The sequence below is a fragment of the Ursus americanus genome, chromosome 33, assembly GCF_024610735.1.
Source record: "Ursus americanus isolate L20-20 chromosome 33, mUrsAme1.1.p, whole genome shotgun sequence".
Taxonomy (NCBI): domain Eukaryota; kingdom Metazoa; phylum Chordata; class Mammalia; order Carnivora; family Ursidae; genus Ursus; species Ursus americanus.
The window spans coordinates 32,301,741-32,320,622 of NC_142159.1; the positions used below are offsets into that span (position 1 = coordinate 32,301,741).

Genomic DNA, 18,882 nt, shown 5'->3' on the forward strand with positions numbered 1-18,882 from the left:
GATTTCCCAGGTGAGAAAGTGTGTCCATGTGTCTACAGTCCTAGGAAGGCATTGTATTCCCTGTGTGTGGTGTGGGTGTGTGTGCGTGAGGCTTGGGCTTGGGGTGTCTTTTGTGGCTCTATGTGGTGTGATTGTGAGTGTGTGTGTGTGTGTGAGAGAGAGAGAGGAACAAAGACAGAAAGACAGAGAGACATAGACAGACAGACAAAGACAAAGAGAGCGATGACCGAGAAAGAGAGACAGAGAGGGGGAGAAAGAGAGAGAAAGGTGTTTCTCCAGGAGATATGTCAGAGAGATACTGCATGATGTCACCCTTCTCCAAAGCCATGTCATCACACTGCGCACTTTAGAGCCTTACTGCAGTGGGTGGCCCAGCAGGGGCACTTCAGTCCATGCTTGGAAACCAGCTGGCTCCATACACCCCAGCCTTGTGTCCATATCAAGCAACATTCCATGAATATTCTTGGGCAACAAGAGGAATGTGCTGACGGGTACTCTGTGTCCTAGATGCCTTGGAGGAAGCCCTGGATCCCATCAAAGGAGACAGCGCTGGAGGCACACCTCTCGCCTTGGTGAGCTAGAAGTTCTTTGTCCGAGGAACAGATGTTGCTTTCTTGGTTTCTTTCCAATCAAATTCAGATGAAATTCAGACAGTATATTCTGTGTTGGCGAATTGAACATAATACTAAAACAAAAATCATTTTCCTAATGTCAACTGCTTGTATATGGAAATGAAATTATTTTTATATACAGATTTTATGTAAAAACCTATATGTACTTTTGAGATTCTACATATGGAACTTCCCTGGTGGGGAGAGCGTTGAGTGGTTGTCTCTGCCAACCGTTAGCTGATTCGAGAGGACATTTAGCATTGGCGACACCAAACGTGGTTCTAAACGCTGTGGTAGGATCCTGTCCCTCAGTAACACTTTCTCCTGCTTGGATGAAGCATTTTGTAGTCACCGTCCTGAATGGACTGGACAGACATGTCCCCCAGGAAAAACAACTTCCTAAGGCATCCGCAGTTCACTTCTTTGGGGTCGTTGGACTCAACCATTGTGTTCTATCTGGGTTCCTAAAGTCATTGAGGGAAATAAAGCTCATGCAGACAGACAGTGTGTAGCATGACCTGAGCCTCACGGTGTCCTCTTTTCTGTACCTGCAGGGGACAGGAGCATCTGGTGAATGCGGTACGTATTCTGGAATCAGCCTCTTCCTGAGACAAAACACTAGATGTTAATGCAGGTGGGGCATCCTTGCAATCCTCAGTCTGGCGAGCCGCCCTGATTGGGTTGTGGGGGTGTGGTGGACAGAGATTTCCCAGGTGAGAAAGTGTGTCCATGTGTCTACAGTCCTAGGAAGGCATTGTATTCCCTGTGTGTGGTGTGGGTGTGTGTGCGTGAGGCTTGGGCTTGGGGTGTCTTTTGTGGCTCTATGTGGTGTGATTGTGAGTGTGTGTGTGTGTGTGAGAGAGAGAGAGGAACAATGACAGAAAGACAGAGAGACATAGACAGAGAGACAAAGACAAAGAGAGAGATGACCGAGAAAGAGAGACAGAGACGGGGAGAAAGAGAGAGAATGGTGTTTCTCCAGGAGATATGTCAGACAGATACTGCATGATGTCACCCTTCTCCAAAGCCATGTCATCACACTGCGCACTTTAGAGCCTTACTGCAGTGGGTGGCCCAGCAGGGGCACTTCAGTCCATGCTTGGAAACCAGCTGGCTCCATACACCCCAGCCTCGTGTCCATATCAAGCAACATTCCATGAATATTCTTGGGCAACAAGAGGAATGTGCTGACGGGTACTCTGTGTCCTAGATGCCTTGGAGGAAGCCCTGGATCCCATCAAAGGAGACAGCGCCGGAGGCACACCTCTCGCCTTGGTGAGCTAGAAGTTCTTTGTCCGAGGAACAGATGTTGCTTTCTTGGTTTCTTTCCAATCAAATTCAGATGAAATTCAGACAGTATATTCTGTGTTGGCGAATTGAACATAATACTAAAACAAAAATCATTTTCCTAATGTCAACTGCTTGTATATGGAAATGAAATTATTTTTATATACAGATTTTATGTAAAAAGCTATATGTACTTTTGAGATTCTACATATGGAACTTCCCTGGTGGGGAGAGCATTGAGTGGTTGTCTCTGCCAACCGTTAGCTAATTCGTGAGGACATTTAGCATTGGCGACACCAAACGTGGTTCTAAACGCTGTGGTAGGATCCTGTCCCTCAGTAGCACTTTCTCCTGCTTGGATGAAGCATTTTGTAGTCACCGTCCTGATTGGACTGGACAGACATGTCCCCCAGGAAAAACAACTTCCTAAGGCATCCAGTTCACTTACTTTGGGGTCGTTGGACTCAACCACTGTGTTCCATCTGGGTTCCTAAAGTCATTGAGGGAAATAAAGCTCATGCAGACAGACAGTGTGTAGCATGACCTGAGCCTCACGGTGTCCTCTTTTCTGTACCTGCAGGTGACACCTTCAACCATCACCAGCGAGAGCGGTACGTATTCTGGAATCAGCCTCTTCCTGAGATAAAACTCTAGATGTTAATGCAGGTGGGGCATCCTTGCAATCCTCAGTCTGGCGAGCCGCCCTGATTGGGTTGTGGGGGTGTGGTGGACAGGAGATTTCCCAGGTGAAAAAATGTGTCCATGTGTCTACAGTCCTAGGAAGCCATTGTATTCCCTGTGTGTGGTGTGGGTGTGTGTGCGTGAGGCTTGGGGTTGGGGTTTCTTTTGTGGCTCTATGTGGTGTGATTGTGAGTGTGTGATTTTGTGTGGGAGACAGGGAGAGACAGACACAGACAGAGAGATGCAGAGAGGGAGAGGGAGAGATGGAAAGAGTGAGAGAAAGATTGCATATGTCTCCAGGAGGTGTATCCCACTGCCACTGCACAATTCCCATTGCCCACATTCTCAAAAAAAAAAAAAAAAACAAGAAGAAGAAGAAAGAAAGAAAGAAAAGAAAAGAGAATAAAAGACAAGATGAGATAAAGAAATCTCATCACCGCGCACACATTATAGCCCTATTACTGCGGGAGGTCCAGCGGGGCATACAGCCCATGCCTGGGAACCAAATGCCTCCATATGCTCTAATCCTATTCATAGTGAGCAATACACCTCGAGGCATTTTTTTTTTTTAAGATTTTATTTATTTGAGAGAGAGTTAGTGAGAACACAAACAGGTGAGAGGGGCAGAGGGAGAGAGAAAAGCAGACCCTTGCTGAGCAGAAGCCCCATCCGGGACTCGATCCCAGGACCCTGTGGTCCTGACTTGAGCTGAAGGCAGATGGTTCACCGACTGAGCCACCCAGGCCCCCCTCCCCGCATCATTCTTGAGCAGCACCACCAATACGCTGACAGGTGCTCTGTGTCCTTCTAGATGTGACTGATGATGGCGCTGTCTGGTCCTGGCTGTATCAGAGGATCCCAGAGGAGGAGGGCCTGCCTCCTGACAAGGTGAGCTCGCCTGTCTATCCCCGAGGAACAAATGTTGCTTTCTGGGTTTCTTTCCAATCAAATTCAGAGGAAATTCAGACAGTATACACTGTGTTTGCGAATTGAACATAATACTAAAACAAAAATCATTTTCCTAATGTCAACTGCTTGTATATGGAAATGAAATTATTTTCATATACAGATTTTATGTAAAAAGCTATATATACTTTTGAGATTCTACATATGGAATTTCCCTGGTGGGGAGAGCGTTGAGTGGTTGTCTCTGCCAACCGTTAGCTGATTCGAGAGGACATTTACCATTGGCGACACCAAACGTGGTTCTAAACGCTGTGGTAGGATCCTGTCCCTCAGTAACACTTTCTCCTGCTTGGATGAAGCATTTTGTAGTCACCATCCTGAATGGACTGGACAGACATGTCCCCCAGGAAAAACAACTTCCTAAGGCATCCCCAGTTCACTTACTTTGGGGTCGTTGGACTCAACCACTGTGTTCCATCTGGGTTCCTAAAGTCATTGAGGGAAATAAAGCTCATGCAGACAGACAGTGTGTAGCATGACCTGAGCCTCACGGTGTCCTCTTTTCTGTACCTGCAGGGGACAGGAGCATCTGGTGAATGCGGTACGTATTCTGGAATCAGCCTCTTCCTGAGACACAACTCTAGATGTTAATGCAGGTGGGGCATCCTTGCAATCCTCAGTCTGGCGAGCCGCCCTGATTGGGTTGTGGGGGTGTGGTGGACAGGAGATTTCCCAGGTGAAAAAGTGTGTCCATGTGTCTACAGTCCTAGGAAGGCATTGTATTCCCTGTGTGTGGTGTGGGTGTGTGTGCGTGAGGCTTGGGCTTGGGGTGTCTTTTGTGGCTCTATGTGGTGTGATTGTGAGTGTGTGATTTTGTGTGGGAGACAGGGAGAGTCAGACACAGAAAGAGAGATGCAGAGATGCAGAGAGGGAGAGATGGAAAGAGCGAGAGAGAGATTGCATATTGCTCCAGGAGGTGTATCCCACTGCCACTGAACAATGTCCATTGTCCACATTCTCAAAAAAAAAAAAAAAAAAAGAAAGAAAGAAAGAAAGAAAAGAAATTAAAAGAAAAGAAATGAAAAGACGAGATAAAGAGATCTCGTCACAGCGCACACATTATAGCCCTATGACCGCGGGAGGCCAAGCGGTGGCCCTCAGCTCATGCCTGGGAACGAAATGCCTCCATATGCTCTAACCCCATTCATAGCGAGCAATACTCCCCGAGGCATTCTGCTGCAGAGGTGAGGTGAGAGGCACATCCTGGAGCACATTTCTCTCTTCTCCTCACCACATCCCTTATACTGGGAGCAGAGCAAGACCTTCACTTGGCTCCATGAGAGAGAGGCTCATATGCAGCTGCCCGGAGACCCTCCCTGGCTGACGGGAATTCTAGAGGCCTGTGTGAAGGCTGCTGGGCTGGCAGCACACACTGGCTCTCACGGTCCCTCTGAGCTGGTCTCCTGGGACTGACTGGGCCCAGGACAGAGGCTCTGGGAAGCGGGGCCGGGGTCTTTGCTCCTGTCAGAGTCCACTGACAGCGACGGGCCTGGTCCCCACATCGTGGTCACGGCCCACCATCGGACCTTCCATCCATCTGCTCGGGGCCTCCCCTAGTCCTTCCAGGTCTCAGGGTCTTTGGTGAACACTGCAGGTACTGGTGTTTATGTGGCCACACCAGCTGGAGAATGCCCGTCCCCCCACTGACAGACTAGGGGAATTCGGACAAGTACCATTACCTCTACTGTCACATTCATCTCCTCTCTGGGCTAGGACGCTTACGGGCTGTCATCAATAGGAAGTGTGTGTCAAGTGCCCAAGATGAGCCCAGGCATGGGGCAGTCTACTTGATTGCCCAGCTGATGGTCACTCTCATGGCCCAGCATCACCCCAGGCCCGTGGCAGCCGCCTCCATGTTAGCTGCATTGGCTCATTGATCAACTGATTGACTAGGGAGCGTGTCAGTAAACCCATGATCGTTCCTCCACTGTTCCCATTGCAGAGAACAGTCTGGTTGTTGGAGGTGACAGGAGAAGGGAAATAAGGAATTAATGATTCAGGGAGAGAGGAGGGAGGGTAGCAGGAGGGAGCAGAGGAAGGTAGGAAATCATGGGGACAAAAAGTCATGGGCACCACCGTGGCTGCCTCTTGAAAGAATGGGCTGACAGGCACTGCTTCCTGGTCCCAGTTATGAAATCTGAGGGCTGGGAAGGGCCCAGAGACCCTGGATGCCTTTCTCATCAGTGAGGTAAAGGGATCACGGCCCCATGGGTGGTGAGGTGGGGGGACTGCGGAGCTGAGGGCAGCATTGAGTTTTGGGGTCGGGGACATAATCCCGGGGGCAGTGGCCTGAGTCCTCACTTCACCCTGATTGTCCCCTTTCCTTTCCCAAGACCAGGCCATGACGATGGCCACTGTCGTCCGTAAGGAAGACGACTTCGCAGGATGCGAAGCCTCGGACCCATAGATCCACCATCCGCATGTAATTTATTTCCTCTTTCATTTTTATACTCTTTTTTTTTTTTGGTAAAGATTTATTTATTTTATTTTGGGAGAGACTGAGATGGCACGAGTGGGGGAGGGACAGAGGAAGAGAGAGGGAGACCCCAAAGCAGAATCCCCACTGAGGGCAGAGCCTGACATGGGACTTGACCCCAGGACCCAGAGATCATGACCTGAGCCGAAATCAGGAGTCACATGCTTACCCGCCTTTGCCACCCAGGCACCCGTCTCCTCTCTCTTACTGAGAAGGTCCTTTTTGTAGCTTTGGCCAAGTTCCTCTTTCCTGTTTTTTATGATCCTCCTCCTGCAGGACCTGGGCTCCTCCCGGCACTTGATGTTCTTGGATCTTCAAATCTATCATCTCTCTCTTCAGCCCTGTCATTTTTGGGGCCCAAGGCATGAGATGCACAAATGTTCTATTTCTACCAACTGTCACCAGCTCTCTTGGGAATCCTCTAAACCTAACCCCTCTCCTCTTCCAGAAAAAAATGTCTGATGCTCATGTGTACATTCATCACAATCCGAATTCTTGTTCCCCACGACTTTACCAACGATGACTTGGCTTTTCAGGGCCAACTCTAGACAACCTGATTGGAGCAAAATCATTCATTTGAGAAGCATCATCGGAAAGGAGGAAGCCCAATGGGCAGCACATTTTGGATGCTATGTTGAGGCCTCCAAAAGAAATTCTGAATCCAAAGTTGTTTCACTAAGAGACCAGAAGGGTATATCCTTTTTTTTCTCTCCTGGACAGAACAGTGGCATACCTGGACAGTCATGGCCCAGGAGTTCACTGAAGGCCCCTCTCCTTTTCCCATGTGCTCGATCAAGACTGAAAAAGGAAATCTAAGTTTCCCTTGTAATTCAGTTCTTATACAACGTGTGAATGATCTCCAACTTTGTCCAGAGAACAAAAAAGCCTCTAAAAAGGGTTCTCTTTACTTGGCCAAAAAGAAATATAGAGTTTCACAAGAAATTACAATTTTGCTGGAACACAGTTCATTATTTAAGACATAAACTGTTTCAAGTGGGCAAAACATTTTCATCCTTCCATTAAAAGTAGCAAAACTTTCAGAAACCTGTGAGCTCCCTGGGTGCAAATACACACTAGCGATGATGGCTCTCCAGTCTATTCCCTTGGGAACACACGGGCTCTCCCACTAAATGAGTAGCTGGAAGTTCCTTATCTCTAGGAATTTCACTACCCAGACTAGATTGCACTACCCTACTACGTGCAGACATGGCAGCATATTGCAAAGAGCTCTTGTAATAGTGCCCAAGGTTTTCACCAACAGCTTCAGGCCTCCATTCCTGAAATCTTCCTGGAAGCCTCTTCATGATCTTCAACCTCAGGCAGAGACATCAGAGAAAAACTGCCCTTACACATCCCCTGAAGGGACCCCTTCAGGTACTGTTAAAAACAAAGCAGTATAACTCCTGGGAGTTCACCCTTGGCTTCACATGTCTCCACTAAAATAAATAAAATAATTTAAAAAATCAGAATTTCACACAATTAGAGGGCTACTCAAACTGAGGCTTCTCAGAGATCCTCTGGAAATAGCCAGTCTTCAGAAGCAGGCAGCTGCCCCAAGATTTTCAGAACAGGCAAATTGTGATGGCTAGTGGGCAGTTTCCACACAAGATATTGGGTCAAGACTCCCATTTGATTCTTTTTCTGTTTTGTATCTGCTCAGTTAAAATAATTCTTCTCATTTTCCATAAACCCTTGTTGCCATTCACCCAGAATGACCCCTTTACTCCCGTTTTCTTATTCTAATCATTCTACTAATTATTACCCTTGATAGGTCAGAACATCCCTGACGTCACTCCTGGGTTTCTGACTGCTGGATGTGCCGTCTGTCCGCGGACCCCCCATGGTACATCCCTCTGGGAACTTCCGATTTCATCAAATGAAATGAATCACCAAGGTTGGACATTCCAACTCCTGTGTCAGCTCCAAACCGAGGCCACTTGTGATGATTCAGGCACACGACTTGGAGGAATTGCTACGTCTGCCCCAAATGAGAACAGTGTTCCCTTTGGTGGGAAGTGCATAAATAGAAAAAGCCTGTAAGAAATCTATCTCTAATGTTGGCAAAAGCGACTGGTAATTCTTGGCATGCCATTTAATCTCTCTACGGTTCAGTGCCTCCCACTAGAATATGGCTTACAGCCCCTGCTCTGCCCCCACCCACCTCAATAGGGCTGACTTGAGGATTACAGGAGATGGTAACAGGTATTGTCCACGAGCAGTAAAGCATCCTCCCCATGTAAAGCTAAGAGTGAGCGTCCATCCTCTCTTACTGTGGAGCCATCCACGTCCCCTCTCTGGATTCCACCACCACCAAGTGTCTACCTTATTCTTGCAGTCGCTCAGTGATTGAACACTTAGGGTGATTATGAAACACCAGTCATTTATTTTATTTTTCTTAAGGCTTTCCTTGTGTTTATTTACTTTTAGCCTCATAACATAATTCTAATAAGTAGGCCACAGTCACATTTCAACATCTCAGAACAGGCAAATGAGACACAGAGGGGTGTCCGTAACTTTCTCAGGTGCTCGCGGCTCCTGCCTGAAGTCAAGAGTATCACCTGACCCCAGGCAGTGATTCTGAAAACTCCGCCTCTGGCCAAACAACAGGGGGCACCCTACCAATGACCCAGTTGAAGGTACCGTGGGAATGGACTCATTAGGTTCATTCAAGAAGAATGATGCTACTTTATTCAGTGACCCGTATGTAAGAGAAAACCATCAAAATGTGAAGCCACCTTCTTCTCTTCTGTATGCAAAGGCAAATGATCAAGTCAGTCAGTATCGCTGTAACTCCAGCAGTCAACGTGCATTTCTAACTCAAGAATGGGCTCACCTTTACCAGTAAACAACATCTTTAGCTAACGTACAGACCTTTAGCTGATGTTCGAACCAATATTGGCTGACACAGATCGCTCCCTGAAAGAGTGTTCTCAGATTTTAAAAAGTTAATAGGCATTATTGACAACAGGAGGTTTAGACAAATCTAAGAGTTGAACAGATAACATAGAAAGTTCCCATAACCCACGCCCCCCGACCCCAATTCCTCCACTAATAACATCTTATATGGATGTGGTGCATTTGTTATAATTAGCAAAACAATATTGATACACTTTTATTAACTGGAGGTCTAGAAAGGAATTCAATTTTGAAATATGCCCCAACATGGACGGACCTTGAAAACATATTATGCTCTGTGCGATAAAGCACGGAGAGAAAGACCAATATTGCATGATTCCACTTCAGGGCCCTGAAACCCTGCCACTCCAAGGACTTTGCGGGGAGGCCAAGACAGATGCCTTCCAGGTCTCCAGGGAGTCCAGGGTCTCATCAAGGCATGTGGCCTGTGAACAAGCAGGTGGTGAGCAGAACAGAGAGTGGAGGGCACTCCTCACAGTTTGAGGGGCTGAGGAATTTTTCCTAGGTCGGCTCTGGGATGGCAGGTCCACCAGGAGTTGGCTGGATGGACCCAAACAGGCTCCTGCCTGTTGCTGATGAACAGAAGGGAGGAGAGTGCAGAGCAGAGAGGCCCAGGGGAGGCAAGCTGCTGCGGGTCCGACTGTGGAGCCATGGTCCTCAGGAGGGGCAGTGTGTCCCCCAGGGGACATTTGGGAGGGACTGTGATAGGTGGCTGCAGAAAGGGAACCGGGAGGCCTGGAGGCTGACTGAGCACAGTCCATGGGGACAGTAACCGCTGTCACCACTCTGCCCTTGCTGTCACAGACCCAAGAAGCCCCTCTGCTGATCCAGAACTTTCTGGGTTCGTGGGGCACACATCTATTGAGTAAACACAAGTTCTTTCTGGACCCCATGATTTCCTGACTTTGAGGCCCACGTCATCTGTCAATGAGCAGGTAGGCTGTCTTCTGTGTTTGTGGATGCCACCGCACCCCACCAGCTCTGGTTTTAATCAGGGCAGGAGCACAGCTGGGTCCCGGGCTGGGTCTGACAGTTGGCATTGCCTCTTCAGACATGCGTGGAGACGGTCTGGCACAGCCTGGTTGGGAGGCTTGGTCATTCATAACATATCATCTGCAATCCCTTGAAAACCAAGGAACTTCAGGAGCCATTCAGAGCCGCGGAAGCCCCCCAGAACTGAGAACATGCACCCCACTGCTTCCTTGGCAGGGGGTTATTATTTGCAGGGGAACCCCCAAGATGGGGGCCACGCTGGGGTTTCCTGGGGGTGGGCGCAGAGGAGGGGCCGACAGCAGGAGTCAATGCTGAGCTGGCACCAGCTCCCATTCCCAAAGCTGGGATCTGTGGACAGACAGGGAGGATGACTGAGAGGAAAGACATGTAACCGTGGGAGAAGGGCACACTTGAAGGAACATTCTAGGAGGAGGCACTGCCCTGGGCCCTGGGAGGATAAGGGGGGGTGGCAGGAGGGGTGAGGAGGAAGAGAAAAAGCAGGGAGCACTGGGCCTGCCCCTCAGGAGCACTGGTTGGTTCCTGCCATGTTCTCTCAGCTCCAACAGCCCTGGGGAAGATGAAACTGTCCACATCTTGGTGGCGGGAAGGATGAAGGGGAACAAGGGTCATGGGGGCCCAGCACTCAGAGTCTCCATCCATCAACATGGCTGTGCCCTCCCTCTCAGATGCTGGCAGAGGAGGAAGAATGTCGGGGAAAGAAAGCAGAGCGGTGGTGGCTGGGTGGCGGGAATGCGGGTGTCCGAGGGGGTTGATGTGACCAAAGGGTGGTCCTCCTGCCCTGTCCACAGGGTACCAGATCCCCTACCGCCTGGCCAGCAAAAGCCCCAGCACGTTTGCGTCGGTGGAAGTGGGGACCACAGTGAGGCAGTTCACAGCAGCCAAGCTGGCCCTGGAGTTGGCATACATCTTCAGGCTTTTGGCCAAGATGAAACACCACTATGGGCTGCTGCTGGTGGCCACTGTCATCACCACTGAGAAGAGACGTACGATCCCGGGGCCCAAGTCCACTGTTGTGGTGCTGTGGGGAGGAGAGCTGGGCCTAAATGAGAGCCATGAACTTGCTGGGTCCATGGCTTCCTGGGTCAGGCCCTGCACTGTCGCATGTCTGCACAGCCCATTTACCAGAAAGACAGGAATGTCCAAGGTTTAAAGCTGGAGACGCGGCTCAGCGAGGTTGTGTAACTGGCCCAGGGTGGCTCTGAGTCATCCTGTTGGAGTGCAGCTCCCTGAAGCCAGGCACTTGATGGCTGATGTTCAAAACCAGGTGCCCAGCTCAGCAGGGGCTCAATAAACAAGTTTTCTACCCAGCAGTCATAGGGAGATCTGTCTCCACGGACACTGCTTCCGTTCCAAGCACTGGTGAGATGTTTATTGTACATTGTCTTGGTTTATCCTCACAAAGGCCTGGGGAACAAAGTGCTGTGAGCCCCAGTTCTACAGAAGTGGGGCCCAGATGGATTCAGTCATTTGCCGGGGACACAGCTGTGAGGCCGTGACGTGGACACCCTCCACAGACACTCAGTCTCCTCCACCTACAGAAATCTGCTGTGGGTTCCCATCTCAGCGAGCGCCTGACATGCCCTCCAGCCTCACTCTGGAATCTGCCTCAGTAGACTCCCTCCCCAGGGCCTCCCCAACTCCAGGTTGGGAGATCAGGGCCAGACCCAGAGGTCTCAGGGAAGAGGATGACAGGAAGGTGCTTGCGCACAGAGTAAATGGGTGGGATGGGTGGGCTCTGGGAGTCCCCAAGCATCAGGCTCTGGAGCTGTGTGACCTTAGGCAAAGCCCTTCCCCTCTCTGTTCCCTGCACTCACCTGGTGGCCTCTTGGGAAGCCTGAGGGCCAGAATGGCCCGCAGAACTCCGGGGACAGAGCTGGTGCCATGGCTGCACTCAGAACGTGAGCCAGTGTCCCCGTGGCCTGCGGGATCACTCTAGGAGAAGATCTAGACAGTCTTAGGGAGGCATGAATTGAGCCCAGAGTGCTTGGAAAACCATCCCAAGGGCCGATCCGAAACCTACAAAAGGTAGAAGGCAAAGGAGCCTAGCGTGCACTGAGCCCGTGCCACGCTCTGGCCACCTTCCAGGCACTGCGGCTCACTGCTTTCTCAAATTCCCTCACAAGCAGGCTGAGCAGCTGGGGAAGCTGATGCCCCACAAGGTGGAAGGGCCCACTGAGCTCTGGCACCTGCTCGGAGGCCGCCCTGGCTGGAACACCCAGCTGCTCAGGACAGGGCTGCTTGGCCCAGGCACACGGCTGACCCTTGCGATGGCCAACGGGGGGACGCTGGTGTCCCCCATCTGTGGCTTCGGAGCTTCCAGGGCTCCACACCTTCCAGGGGAAGGCCGTAGCCTGCTGTGAGTCCCCCGACCCCAACTGCCGAGCCTCAGTCCCCCAAGGATGAAGACAAATGCACAGCCCCTCCTCTGACAAGGTTTCCTCTACTGCTAACTGGAGGAAGGAAGCCTTGAAGTCACTGGAGACGCCAAAGCTTGAGGTGGGTGGAGAGACAGCCATGCATAGTTGGCCCCTGGCTTTTGGCGCATAGCGCTGTCTGACCTGCAGCTGCCAGCACAGGGGTGGGGTTGGCGAGACCGGGGACAGGCACCAGGAGAACCCCTCCTGCAGCTTTGGCCCAGATCCTCAGGCTCCCCCTTGTCCGGGGCATGCTCAGGGCCCTGAGTGCCTCTCCCAAAGGCTCTTGCCAGAGTTGATGCAGCCCCCTAGGGAAATTCAGCACTTTCTTCATGATAAACAACTAATCAATTATTCCTTCCTCTGTGGGGTTTCTCTGCTGCAATTGATGGGACAGGGAGATGCATGCTGGGAACGATCCACGCTCAGGAGCCAGGTCCCCGCTCCCTGCGCTCTGCACTCCCAGTCGCCAGCACTGTGGGGACAGAGTGGCGGTGACACGTCCCGGAGGAGCCGAGTGGGACACCGTCTGTGTTTCAGGCTCGGGTTGGCTTCCAGGAAGAAGGAGTCAGCATGACAGATGCACTGAGCCTGAGATCACAGGGAGAGTCCACAGGGGCCTGGATGTGCTCAGCAGAGCCCAGGTGTCAACTTCGAGATGTTGTAGGGATGTGTGTTTGCCACGGAGCACATGTGGGCTCATCCTCCTGTCTGTCCGACTGTCTCCGACAGGAGAGAGCAGTGCTTTGGGAGCAAGCCAGGGTCTCCCATGAGGTCCAGGCTGGGGCAGGTCCAGAATTGGCCGTGAGGGAGCCGCAGGTGCCTGCGGAACTGGGAATGACCTCCCTGTTCTCTGCCCTCATGGGCAGCCCGCGTCCTTATGCTTGAGCTGACATGGTGCCTTCCTGGAGAAGCAGCCGGTCACGTGTCCCTGGTCTGTTCTTTTTTGGTTGCAGAGCGTCCAGTGCCCCCCCCCCCCGCCGTCTGAGAACTCCTGGTGTCACAGTCAGAAGTGACTGTGCACAGCCTCCAGCTCCAGTGGGTCCCGGGCAGCGATGGCGCCCCCCCCATCCACTACTTCACTGTGCAGGTGTGACAGCTGCCCCCGGGGAGAGCAGCAGACCTACTCCTCATCCATCCGCCACAAGGCCAAAGCCTGTGCTGTTGAAAGGTATCCAGAGCCAGGCACGCCCTCCCCAGGGAACAGAGCAGGGAATATGTGTGGGCCAGAGACGCACCCGGACAGCCGAGCTCTCTTCTCCTAGTGCACACTCCCTGTACCAGGGACCAGGACTCCCACCTCCTGGAGCTGCTCTGGCCTCTGCCCTGGGTCTGTCCTCTGGGCATGCCCTGTGCATGTCATGTGCATACCCCAGGTCCCAGAGATTGATGAGGCACAGATGATGGGGCCAGGGAGCCTGGAAGTATGGGCTCTAGTGCCCTATCCCCTGAGAGGCAGATGTGGAGGAGGGGGAGGTAGGGGGAAGGGGTGTCACAGGCTGAGAGTTGCACCTTCTCTTTGTGCTCTCTGTCCTAGTCAGCAAGGCAGACTTGTTCTGTTATCCATTAGTGATGGCTGAGAAGGGAAATGGCAGAGGCATCCCCACTGCACCTTGAGAACCCAGCATTTATCCAGCTGCTGAGGGAACCACCAAGCAAAGGTGGAGGTGAGTGGTGCCAACCACCACAGTTAAGTTCTTGGCACCTACAGCCTCACTGGGGCCCCTCCTCATGTTCCCACCCCCTTCTACAGTGAGGGACCAGAGCACCCCTTCTGCAGTGAGGGACCAGGACACCCTCCCCTCTGCAGTAAAGGACCAGGGCACCCCCCTCTCTATGGTGGGAGAGCAGGGCACCCCCTCTACAGTGGGGGACCAAGGTAGCCCCCTCTGCAGTGGGGGATGAGGGCACCCCCCCCCCCGCACTATGGTTGGAGACCAGGGCATTCTCCTTTATGATGGCTCATAGGGGACCAGGGCTATCGAACCATCTAGGTGAGGATTCTCAGAAGGGACCTCAGGCTTTGTGTCTCCACAAGCAGGCCTGGGCTGTGCAGGCTCACGCCACCCTGTAGAAGCCCCCTGGGTCTTTCTGGTGGGCAGGCCTGTCTGGGGAGCTGGCCTCGCATCTTTCCTGTCCTCCTCCTCTGGCCCTGACTGTGGTCACATTCCCTGAAGGTCACGTCAGGCTGTGAGGGGGCCACGAAGGAGCGTGTCCCACCTGCTGAGGGTTCCAGGACCCTGGCCAGCACCTCTCATTGGGATGATGGAGGAGGTCTATACCCCATTCCCAGGCTGGCCAATGTTCCTCTCACCTTTCAGATAGAACACCACGTACTGACCCCCCCCCCCTATTCTGAGCACTGTGCTGTAAAATCTCACATTTCTCATCGAGCCCACATGTTAGCCCAGCGAGGGAGAATCATCGTCCCCATTCTACAGAGGAGAGCTGAGGATCGCAAAGGTCATATTCGCCTGAAGCCCCAGCACCTCCCACGGGTGCACCTCCTTTGCAAGGCTCCCCAGCTCAGCTTCTGCATGCTGCTGAACCTCAGCCAAGGGAAAGGAGCAGCCGGGGTGGGGGAGCTCCTGCACTGGCCTTGATCCTCAGGCACCCTCTCCCCCAGCGCAGTTCAAGCTGTGGGGGAGGAGTGGGGGCTGGCATGTGGCTCTGTCTCTGCCTCTGGCATGGGGCAACAGCAAAGTTTAGAGAGAAAAGGAGCTCCCTCTCCTGGGTTCAAGGTGTAAGCATGTGACTGGGGTGCCACGTGATGCACACGTGGGTGTGGTCAGCACTGGGCATCACAGGGAGTCACCCCTTTGGGTAGCCATGTGAAAGACAGGAGAAAAAGGAACTCCAATGGCCTTTCTGTCCCGGAGCTTCCTGAGATCAAACAGACAATGGTGAGCAGGGGACGTCACGTTGGAAAGGAGGGGCCATGTTTCCCGGCAGACAGTTTGATTTGGTGTGGGAGACGCTGTGGTCCGTCCCCTCCACGGTCTCTTCCACTCGTCAGCAGACACACGCCGTGGGCCGAGTTTCTAGGAAAGCAGCGCTTTGCACGTGGCCGTGGTGTGGCCTCCCTCCTGTTCAACAGCCTCAGAGCAACTTTAACCTCCTCTTTCTCGACGTTCTTGTTACATTTGACGTTTGCCGATTGCTTGAAATCTGCCAATGACCAGAAAACATAAAAGTTTAAATCAAAGTTCAAAGCAAAAAGTTTCGCCATCTACATCAAGTGGCCGTCCCCACATTTAGAGGGTGTGGGTCTGGAGCAGGAGGGAGGTTCTGGGTTGAGGGACATATCGGGGCTGCATCCCGCAGACATGCAGTACCATAGAGGAGGAGAAGGCCCATGGGCCCAGAGCCACACAGGCATTCTGGGTGTTACTAGGATGAGACAGCAGCAGTGTGAGCTCAGCTGACAGCTGTGTATCCACTGATAACAGGTCCTGCTGTTCCTCTGCGTGTCCCCAGGGCGATGCGATGGACCCAACCAGGAGGGCCAGAAGGGGATTACTGTGTGAAACTAGAGGGATTCAGTTCAAGTCAGGATGCTGGCCCCATCTCCACGGGGTTCTTTCTTTTCTTCTTCCATGCCATTTTAAAAAATAAAGCCACGTGAAAGGTCAGGTTAATTTAAATGGCCAGGGATATCCTGCATGGGTTCAATATTCTTTGATCTTTGTGGTGCTAATCACGAGTTCTGAATAGATGAGGCATAAAGGCAGCGGTAGGTAGCCTCTAAAATGATCAGGACTCAGGCTTTATTTTCATAACCAAACCGGGCAAATGAATGTAGGGAGCTCCTTCTGTGTATGAGACTCTGCCTCCAGCTCCGTGGCAGGGACAGGGACAGGAAGCCGCCTCCGTGCCACCCCCACCCGAGTACTTTGGCTGTGGAGCTGAACAGGCAGGTCAAGCACAAGCTTGGTTTCTAACTGTGCTTTCTTCCTGCGAGCTTGGACAGTGAGCGTCCTGAGCCACCGACCTGTTCCCTCCCCAGACAGCTGGAGTTTAGGAAAAGGTGTTACCTCAAACATTTACCTAAATCCAGCCAGTTTCGAGGGTGGATGGCAGAAAGCTGGTGGGTAGAGGGTGCTGAGTGGGAGAGGCCAAGGGAGTCTGTGTGTGGCGGATGCATCTGGGGACAACGAGGTCACTGTGGGCAGGGGTAGAGGAGGACTTTGGGAAGACAAGAAAGAGGAGGTCACATGTAGGATACGCCTATTCCATGAGGGGGTCATGTCCTGTGACTGTCATGGCAGCCCTGGGAGGGCCGGGTACCGGTACCGCCATTCTCACAGATGAATAAAGGGAGGCTCAGAGAAGTTTGAGGACTTCCCCAGGCTTAGATGCCAGGACCAGACTCTGGATTCTGGTTGGGCCGACCCTGATGTGGGCGTGGCGTGTGAACAGGGAACAGAACTGGGGGAAATGAGAGGGGTTGAGGAAGAGGGTCCAGGATGGTTTGTGCCTTTGTTTACAGGTCACCAGCCCTGAAGTCCTGCTCTGCCTCAGGGGGGAGCATGGCAAGAGCCCGGGGGCGGGTGGAGGCCAGTTCAGGACTGGCAGGTAGACCAGGGGTCTCAAGGACTGGCTATGCAGGGATGAGGAGGAAGGGCTGGGTGAACTTGCAGGGGTCAGGGACCAGGAGAGGGGACACTGGGACTGTGGTCACCTCCCATGGAGCTCCCTTCACTGCTGCTGGGTCCCTCTTGGTCTGTTTTTAGGGCACCTAGTGGGCTTCCTACCCCGAGGAGAGGGTGCTCCTGCAGCTCAGCCCCTGGGTGTGCCCTGTGGCCCCCGAGACAGCTAACAGTCCTGTAAATGACACGAGCCCAGGAAACAGGCCTAAAGCTGGGAACTCTGCTTCCTGCTCTCCGTGAACCCTCCACTTGACCTCAGATCCTGGCGGAAGCTTCCAGCTATCTGAAGTGTGTGAACTGCACCCCTGCTGTGTGTGCTGGGGTGGGAATGGAGGAGGCGGCCCTGCCTCAGATTCCAAAACAAAGTGTTAGAGAACAGTAGGTGCTAAACATGGAGGGATCAATGACACGTCTGACACATGTCCTCAAGGTAACATGCTAGGTGAACACGAGCACTAAATACAAGGATGAGGGTCGTTTCTGGCATGCTGACATGTGCCAGACACCATGTTGATGGTGATGAGCGTCCTCTCATTCACCCCTCCGGAGTCCTACCCCCATTCCTTCCTCCCTCCCTCCCCTTCCTTCCTCTCTTCCTCCCTTCCACGCCAAGAGCCTCTTAGGTGTGGGGCCTTGTTCTTGGTGCTGAGGGAAGAGCAGTAAAGGAGACCACCTTGGTCCCTGTCCCTGTGGGGGAAGGCAGACAGTCGTCCAGGAGGGGAACGGTTACTTACAAATCATAGTGGGTTTGGTGAGGGGATGGATGGGCCTAGAGGACAGTGTGCAGGGCACGGGCTCTTCCTGGGGCCACTTGAGCTGCTGCCAGAAGGTCCTGATGATAAGGAGAGCAGCCAGGATGAGTGAGCGCGCCTTGGGTACTAGAGTCTCTTTCCTGTGTTGCTTCTGAACGGAAGCTGCATGACCGCCTCATGATCTCAGTGCTTCTGTCAGCCCAGGTGAGATGCTTCTGGCTCACTGACCTGCCCAAGGCTATGTGGGGGTTAGCATGTAGGCTGTTGGGCTTCAGAGTGCACGTTCCTGACAACCACCCTGGGCCACCGTCTAATCTAGGAAAGAGAAGCTAATGCAAATATGGGGCCTCAGGTGGTTGAGGCAGGAACCCAAGGAAAAAACCATGTAGTTGTCACCAGAATTAGATAAAATAGTTCCTAGGAAGCCAGAAACAGATAGGAAACAATTTGTTTTAACTTTATAAAGGATAGCTCCCCCAGAAACCAGGAACAAAGAGCATTCTTAAGGATGGAACTTTGGAAGCACCCCCAGGACAGCCAGGGCCAAAGCAAGGTCGCCTGGCATGCCTTCTCCAGCTGTGGAATGGGGGCACAGAGAGGTCAGGAGACAGACCTGCGGTCGCGGACCAGCTGTAGTAGGGCAAGCTGGCACGAGAGCATCCTTTGAGGTGCCGGCCGACAGAGAACCACTGTACTCCCATCTTAGGCAGGAGGGCATATGAAACAGCTAGAGGAAGATTCTTCTGATCCAGTGTCCAAAGATAGTTATCAGTATTTGAAAACACAGGAACCTTCCTGTAGGCAAAGGATTACCCAGACCCCATTTGCAAATCAGATGGAAATGGGGCTGCTGTTGTCTGACTCGGGGGGCATGGGAACCCTCTGGTCTCCTAGAGGATCCCTCAGAGACTCCGGGGGTTCCACGGTGCTCGGTTTGAAACCCACGAGTTTACAGGTTGGCCTGGGAGGGAGGACAGAGGCCCAGCATAGAGGCCCTGAGGGTTTGCCCACTGGTAGCTGAGGAAGCAGGCAGAGTCCAGACCCACTCCTGCTCTCCTGGTCTGGGAGATGGACACAGGGGCAGACCCTTGCCTGAAACAGAGCTGTTGCCAGCGG

At 52.5% G+C, this 18,882-nt stretch overlaps 1 long non-coding RNA gene across 2 annotated transcripts; it reads left to right on the forward strand.

The window, feature by feature from the left end:
- The first annotated feature begins 260 nt into the window (after nucleotides 1–260).
- Nucleotides 261–9,952, forward strand: LOC123780115 (uncharacterized). Of its 2 annotated transcripts, XR_015722717.1 has the most exons (9): nucleotides 261–572; nucleotides 1,166–1,190; nucleotides 1,822–1,886; nucleotides 2,479–2,509; nucleotides 3,391–3,467; nucleotides 4,062–4,086; nucleotides 5,879–5,967; nucleotides 7,793–7,864; nucleotides 9,742–9,952. It is a non-coding gene; the product is annotated as an uncharacterized LOC123780115 (long non-coding RNA). The 2 variants fall into 2 exon arrangements; XR_015722716.1 differs by lacking the exon at nucleotides 9,742–9,952 and having other exon boundaries at nucleotides 262–572; nucleotides 7,793–8,069.
- Nucleotides 9,953–18,882: the final 8,930 nt, after the last annotated feature.